At 34.8% G+C, this 7,856-nt stretch overlaps 1 long non-coding RNA gene across 1 annotated transcript; it reads right to left on the reverse strand.

Annotated features, from left to right (window-relative positions):
- Positions 1-1,454: 1,454 nt before the first annotated feature.
- On the reverse strand, positions 1,455-3,979 carry LOC116010242. Its single transcript, XR_004096904.1, has 2 exons — positions 3,751-3,979; positions 1,455-2,504 (listed from the first exon to the last, which is right to left on the reverse strand). It is a non-coding gene; the product is annotated as an uncharacterized LOC116010242 (long non-coding RNA).
- Positions 3,980-7,856: the final 3,877 nt, after the last annotated feature.

Raw genomic sequence — 7,856 nt, forward strand, 5'->3', positions numbered from 1 at the left:
TATATATATATATATATATTTAGCTAGTAAATGCAAAATATATATATATATATATATATATTTAGCTAGTAAATGCAAATTATCCATGTTTAAATATTATAATACGTTCAAAACTTTTCTATAATTTAAATTAATTAAAATATTATATATGTATGACAATTGGTACAGTTATATTATATATATATATATATATAGATGTTTATATTTTTTTTTAGCCAACAATATTAATATATATAGATGTTTATATTTTTTTTTAGCCAACAATATTATATAATAAATTGAAGATTTAAAATATAAATAATAATAAATTTATATATATATATACGGTAGTACTTATATTTACACAAATAACAAATAAATTTTTTTTTCTATGCAAACCTACAATCCGAATACTGTAGGTACATAACGACTAAAAAAAAATTGATTTTTCTTTAAACTCTACTATTAATTATTTTTTATATATATCCAATTTATATAAATTTATATAAATATAAGGAAATTGAATATATATATATATATATATATATATTATGCATTTTATACAAAAGCAATTGAGTACAATATCACAACTCATACAAGAAAGTTAAAACATTCTTATAATCATTAACCGTCCAAAGTTCATATGGTTTTTTTTTATATCAAGGCAAAGTAATGGAAGACATAACCACTTACCTGAAAGCAATTCCTTCACTTTCCCCTTAAAACCTTCAGTTGACAAAGTTTCCCTCTTTTGGCTTCGGAAAAAGGATTTCAACTCTAGAAGAAAAGAGAAGAAATTTTTTTTTTTCGTAGGTGTGATAACCGGCCAAAGAGGGAGAAAGGAAAAGAATAAAGGAGTCCCCTTAGATTTTAATGGAAATAGGAGAATTTGATCAATTATAAACTTGTAACTTCCAATCAAAATCTCAATCAAATAATTATTAATTATCTTATTTGATATAATATATGTAAAATATATAATATAGTCTTAAATAAATGCTGACCACTCATGGTTAACCATATATGTATACATATACTAACCTGACCACTCATGGTTAACCATATATGTATACATATACTAACATAATTAGCATACAAATATATGGTCCACATAATATATACGTATATATATTGTCAAAGTCAGTATCATACAATTTTATATACGTATATATATTGTCAAAGTCAGTATCATACAATTTATAGCTATATACATATAAGTAAAATATTACACTTAGAAGTATTTAAAATAAAAAACATTATTTATTTGTACCCAAATTTATTTAATATATAAATAAAATGTATTTCTGTATATATGCATGCAAGTAATACCATGTATTATGAATTACTAACATAATTACCATATATAGTAATAATAATAATGATAATAATAATAATAATAATAATAATAATAATAATAATGATCACAATGAGAATAAGGGTTCAAATGGACTAAGGGAACTAAGAATTGTGATAGCTTGGTGGTATAGAACTTAGAATTAAAGGGGAGGGTTAAGTGTTCAAATCACTATAAAAACAAAAACTAATACTTATTCTTTTATGCTCAAAAGATTAATGCTATTCCCAACTAAATAATTAATTTCCTTAACAAAAAAACAAATCAGGGTATCACACTCATAGGCTTAAAACTCCTTTAGGAGTCCCTCAGTCCTTCCTTGTATTGCATCATCCTTTCTCCCTTTGTCTCATAAGATCCTTTCATTTGCCCGACTACCAAACGTGAGTCGGTTCGAATGCGAAGTTTCATGGTTCCTAAGGCTTTAGCCACTCGTAACCCGCCAAGGACGGCCTCATACTCGGCTTCATTGTTAGAAGTTTTGAATTGATACTCCAAGGCATAGTACAATCGAAAGCCTTCTGGGATAGTTACCATTACTCGTCCCCCATGGTGCTTTTGGTTGGAAGCACAATCTGCATGCATTTCCAACCATCCCTCGGACTCGAGAATGGTCACAAAGTCGTCTTTCGAGTTTAGAGCCGTGCACTCGACTATAAAGTCGGCCAATACTTGGGCTTTGATGGCAGGGTGAGGCTGATATTCGATCCCATACTGGGTGAGCTTGACAACCCAATTGACTAACCGACCGGAAGAAGTCGGGTTCCTGAATACTCCAGCCAACGGTTGATCTGTCAACACTCGGATAGGGACCAGCTTCCTGGCGGTGATGACCAGCGCGTAGAACACTTTTTCAAGTGGCGAGTAACGAATTTCAACAGCTTTCAAGGGCCTACTCACATAATATATTGGATGCTAAACATTGTCTTCCTCTCAGACTAGTACCGAGCTAACAGCCTGCTGAGAGGTGACCAAATAAAGAAACAACGTCTCACCCTCCACTGGTTTGGATAATAGTGGAGGGGAAAGCGGATATGTCTTAAGTCATTCGAACGCGGCCTGGCACTCTTCTGACCACGCGAATCCTTCCCTAGTCTTTAAAGCATCGAAGAAGGGGCTCATTCTCCTCTTCTAGTCTCATTGTCATTGACTCTAATTCAACTTGATATGTCTGCAAACAACACTCAAAGTTAAAATTCTAACAACAGATTAAAAAGGAAAATAAGAAAAAAATAGAAAGAAAGGTCGATTATATCAACAAGTTTTAATCTTTTTACTTGTTTCCACTCCCTAGACCTGGCTGTTGACTCTCTGTTCTTGATCATCCTATTTATCTTCAACTAGCAGCATAGTGCTTGGAGAGGAATTACCTAATGAGGTGCTAGATGATAAGAATAAAACATATTGACACCCTCGGTGGACCAGACCAGAAACATTGGTGCTCATAGAAGGGAAGAAGACTGCAGAAGATAGAAGGGCGTGTGGGACTAGTTCAGCTCTTGGTTGGGCACAAATTAAACCAAAATGGGACTTGGTCTCATCCTATTGCAAGTAAAATGGTGTCAACAGAGGACCACTTCAATGCAAAAAGCAAAGGAGCAATCTTATTAGTGATTTCAAGAAAATACAAACATAGGAGTTACAAGTGAAAGTAGCTGTACATACTTAATTTTTATGGAGAAATATGTTTAATTAAGCCTACTAACACCATATGGAATCATTAACAAGCCGGAATCAAGCTGGGATTTCAACATACATAACCTACAAATCTTTACATATTCTGTATAGCAACAATCACCCAAAATTTTGCAAGAATTTCAATAGGAATTTCAAATAGAGTTGAAAGGACTGCATTAGAGATATTTCAATCAGTGAAAATGCAATGACATAATAATTAAGGATACTTTTTCAGTATAGTTTTTACAAGCAACAAGCTAGAAGCCAATTGTGAATGGATGTGTTAGTGATAACCCTAACTCGGAATTGTAGAATCCGAAGTTACCACAGAATTCCCAGTTGCTCATAGTTTTGGTGGTAGAACAAATTTATTGATTTAGAGATATCATGAAGAAACAAATAATCTTTAAAAAATCTTTACCTGATAATTCTTATTTTTACCTGATAATTATTATTTTAATATTTTTTTCTAATAAGAATAATATATAATTTGGGCTTGTTAACAACAGTATGAGAAAGAAATAGTCAAAATTCAAACCAAACCACCAACAATGGAGTGCAGTGCACTCCGTTCATCTTAGATGTATGGCATACCAGATAGAAGAAATCCAAAAATTAAGCAAAAGTAACAACACAGTGCATTGAGAAAGAGCAGTAATCGGAATTAATTGGCTGGACCTAATGAGAGCAGTAATCGGAATTAATTGGCTGGACCTAATGAGAGCAGTAATCGAAATTACCTTGTTGGGGATACAGCGGCAGGTAGTAGTAATTGGCTCGCAATCATCGTTTAACAACTTCTCTGGTTCATCATCAGTAACGGCGGGTAGCACTCTAGTTCTGGACACGGCGGACGGCGGTCGGTGGTCGGCGGCGGGTAGTACTCTCGTTCTGGAGGCGGCAGTCGACGGCGGGTAGGGGAGGCGGCGGTCGGTGGTCGGCAATCAGCGGGTAGGAGAGCGCAACAGCCAACAGCGAAGTTGTTTGGTTGACTTAGGGTTAGAGCATCTTAGTAATGGAGTTATTTCACGGTTTTTTTAGAAGTTTTTTGTAAGTGTGATTATGGAAGTAAAATGGAATGGGAGAAAAAGATAAACAAAACAAATATAAATTAAAAAAAAATAAATTAATAAAGTCAGTGTGACCAATCATTAAATTTTTTTTCTGGGAAACCTAAATAACCTCATTCTTGCATGAGCACCCCAATTCTCTCTCTCTCTCTCTTATCTTCTCTCCCCTCCATGTGGCTTTCATCCCCTAAAAAATTATGAAGTAACCACTGATGTGGTTGCTATTAGGCTTTGTTAAACTTGGGTGTGGTTTTTGAGAAGTTTTTGTAAGTATTATTAGGAAATAGAAAATGGGATAGAGAAAAGAAAATAAAATGAAAAAACAAAACAAAATTAAAAAAAACTAAAAAAAAAAAACAGTAATTACACGCTCGCCTGGGCGCGAAATCTGCGCCTCACAGTAATCTTCCCCAATGGGGCCACCCTAACCTGCAAAAAAACTTCAACTTGCAGTATAAAGAACTCCATACAAAAACGCATCTCCCAATTGATAAAAACTCATTTACTGTCCCAAAATTTGTTTAAAACCAACCACTGGAGAAGGCTTAAGGGGAATAAGTGAATGAGGAATTTTGTATTAATATGTTTAAAAAAATCTTACAATAATCCGTCGCTAATATGACAAAAATCCCTCATGTTGAATTAATCAATTAATTCTGCTTGTAAAATTTGCAACGGATTTGAGAATCCATCGCTAAAATGTACAAACAACAACTCGCTTGAAAATTTGTAGTCTCCGATCTTTCATCTCTCCCTTCTCTCTGAGACTTTGAGTTCTCTCTACCTCTCTGGACTCTTCTAGACTTCTAGTCTTCTTCTCCGATTCTCTCCAAAGTCCAGACTACATACTTGATGCTCCAGTTCTCTTTTTCTCCTCACCTCGTAGATTCGTTGAGTACTTAAGTCTTTCATTTGTTGTTGACTTGGTGTAAGCCCTTTCGCAAAGTCGCCGGTCAGTGCTCACTGCTCACTGGTCAATGCTCACGGAGTCATGGTGAAAGCCAATCGCTAGACGCTGAATCGCATGGAACTTGGAAGTCTTGTTCGCTGCTTCGCTTGTTGATATTTTAAGTCCTAGATCTCAGAGGGAAACTTTGAGAAATCAAGTAAAACTAAGACCTTTTTTTTTATTGTTATTATTTTATGTTCGTACTACACTGCTACTAGGGTTCATGATTCATAAATTTAAAATTTATGAATCATGAACCCTAATTTGTAATATAAGTGACTAAGTGAGCCCTAATTTTTGGGACTTTCTAAATGCGTGATGAATTTGTATAATTTCTTATGTATTTGTGCAAGTTTATGGTTAGTGGACCCTTAAATATGTAATTATGTATATGATTTTAACTTTATGACAGTATGAGTGTATGGTGGAAGCCTACTGTTTGGGTATTTCCATTAATATGAATAAATGTTGAATTCTGAAAAATATATGTTTGATTGAATGAATGTTCATTTGAATAATTGAATGTATGGTGGAAACATGAAGCTTACTTACTGTTTGGGTATTTTCATTAATATGATAAATGTTCAATTCTAAAAAATAATTGATTGAAATTGAAATTTTGAATGATTGATTAATTGTTGAATGTATGGTGGAAGCCTACTGTCTCAGTGTCCCTATTGTCTGCCATAATGTAGTAGTATTTTGACATTTCCATTAATATGATGAATTATGAACACAAGAATCTTGATTATAGAAATAAGTTTATGAGTAATTGTTTTTGACTGATTATTGCATTAGCCCAGAATTTTGGGCAATTCCATAAAATGATGATTGAAGTCTGATTATGGAAGTTATCTGTTTCAGTGTTTGTACATGTTTAATGTTTTACATAATTACATGTGGTGGAAGCAATCTGTATGTACTCTGTAATATGTATCAAGTATTCTGTAATTCTGTAAACATGTAATTCTCTGTTTCCCTTATTCTTGATGCATTTAGGAGTTCTTTAACTCCAAAAATAGTGGAAGCCCTACTATGTGCAGAAGATTGGTTGATGTTACCAAATCAGCCAATCTCAATAGAGGAGAACTTAGATGAAGTGGAAATGTTAGAGAAAGGTAATTCTCTGTTTCCTTATTCGTATTCTTAATTTTTTGAAAATTAGTTTCTTAATTCTTTATTTTGTTATTCTAAGTTTCTAATTTCCTTATTATGTTTTGCAGATTTGCCAAGTGGAGCTCCACCTACTATACCATCAATGTTGCATACAATCCCTGTAATGTATTTGTTTCTTTGTTGTTTATGTTAATAATCTGAATATATTATGTTGTATTGTTGTTTGTTGTTTTATCATGCCTGTTGATCTGCTGTAAGTGTTGTTAAGTTGTTGTCTCGTCTAAGTGACTAGGTAACTTTCTATTGTTGAAATGTTGTTACCCTTAGATTATTTGAGACTACAGACTTGAGCCCTTTCTGAAATTCTGGTAAGAAGTCGTTGCCTTTGATATACTTTGACTTGCAATTTTATTCTTTTAATGCATTATTTTGTTAAGTTATTAATGTGTTTTTTGTTGCCTGGCTATGATGATGCTTCCACCACTATCTGAATAAATGGAATGGTGTTGGTATGTTGCCAATGTGTCATTAAAACACATTCTGAGCAATTTGCCCCCATTCTTACATGATATGTTGCCAATGTGTTAATTTTTTTTTTGACGAAAAACCACAAACTCATATATTAATTTCGTAAATAGTCAATACGAGCAACATGGGAAATTAAACGCCGAATACAATCAAAATGCTCAACAAAACCATAATCTAAAGTATGTAGTGAATGTTTTGCCAGATGACGAGCTGGCATGTTCGCACCACGCTTAACAAACTGAAGACGTTTCCCCTCATGATCCAGCAAAGTACGAATATCATGGATTAAAGAACCGAATGGGGTCAAATTTTGTCCTCCCTCCACCGCCTTCGTTACCACCTGAGCATCCGTTTCAACGATCACTCGCTCCCACCCCTTACCCTTAATCCAAATCAACACCTCCCTCACTCCCAAAGCCTCCGCCTCCCTCACCTTAAACATACCCTGCACCACCTTCAAACATACTCCCAAGACAACCCCGTTCTCGTCTCTCACAAGCCACCCCAAACCCATTCTTCTACATTCAAAATCCATAGCAATATCCACATTTACCTTGATGTAGTTTGTTCTAGGAGGCTGCCACTTTATTAATACCCCATTAGCATAGGTATTCGAACCATGCAAAGAGCCAGTGCATTGAGCAGCCTTCCAGTTTTGCAAATAAATTAAAGCAGTTGCCACCATGCGTTTTGGATCCATGCATTGTTCTTTAAAATCATTTGGTTTCGGTTATTCCATAGGGCCCAACACACCATGATAATCTTTTCCAAAACTGTTGTTGACAACACTCCCCACATCTCTTCTAACCAATCATCAACCCTTTCCACAAACTCCCTACGCCAGCCCGCATCAATCTCCCGCCAACTAGCGTGAGTGAATGTACAATTTGCAAACAAATGAACCACCGTTTCTTGATCCTCCCCACACAAGAGATCACTCGTCACCTGCTTAATAGCCAAAACATCCTTAGTCGGTAATCGCGATGTACACAAGGCCCAGAAAAAACACTTGACCTTATGCGGGATACCCAAATTCTAAACCCCAACCCAACCCTTCTGCTCAACCCTATCCCAATTGGTAGAAACAAATCTATATGCACTTCTCACAGAATATCTCCCATCAATCTCTCACTCCCAAAACCACGAATCAGCTCTGTGTTCTAAAGAAGTGGGTAAACTCAGG

Source organism: Ipomoea triloba, chromosome 2 (assembly GCF_003576645.1).
Source record: "Ipomoea triloba cultivar NCNSP0323 chromosome 2, ASM357664v1".
Taxonomy (NCBI): domain Eukaryota; kingdom Viridiplantae; phylum Streptophyta; class Magnoliopsida; order Solanales; family Convolvulaceae; genus Ipomoea; species Ipomoea triloba.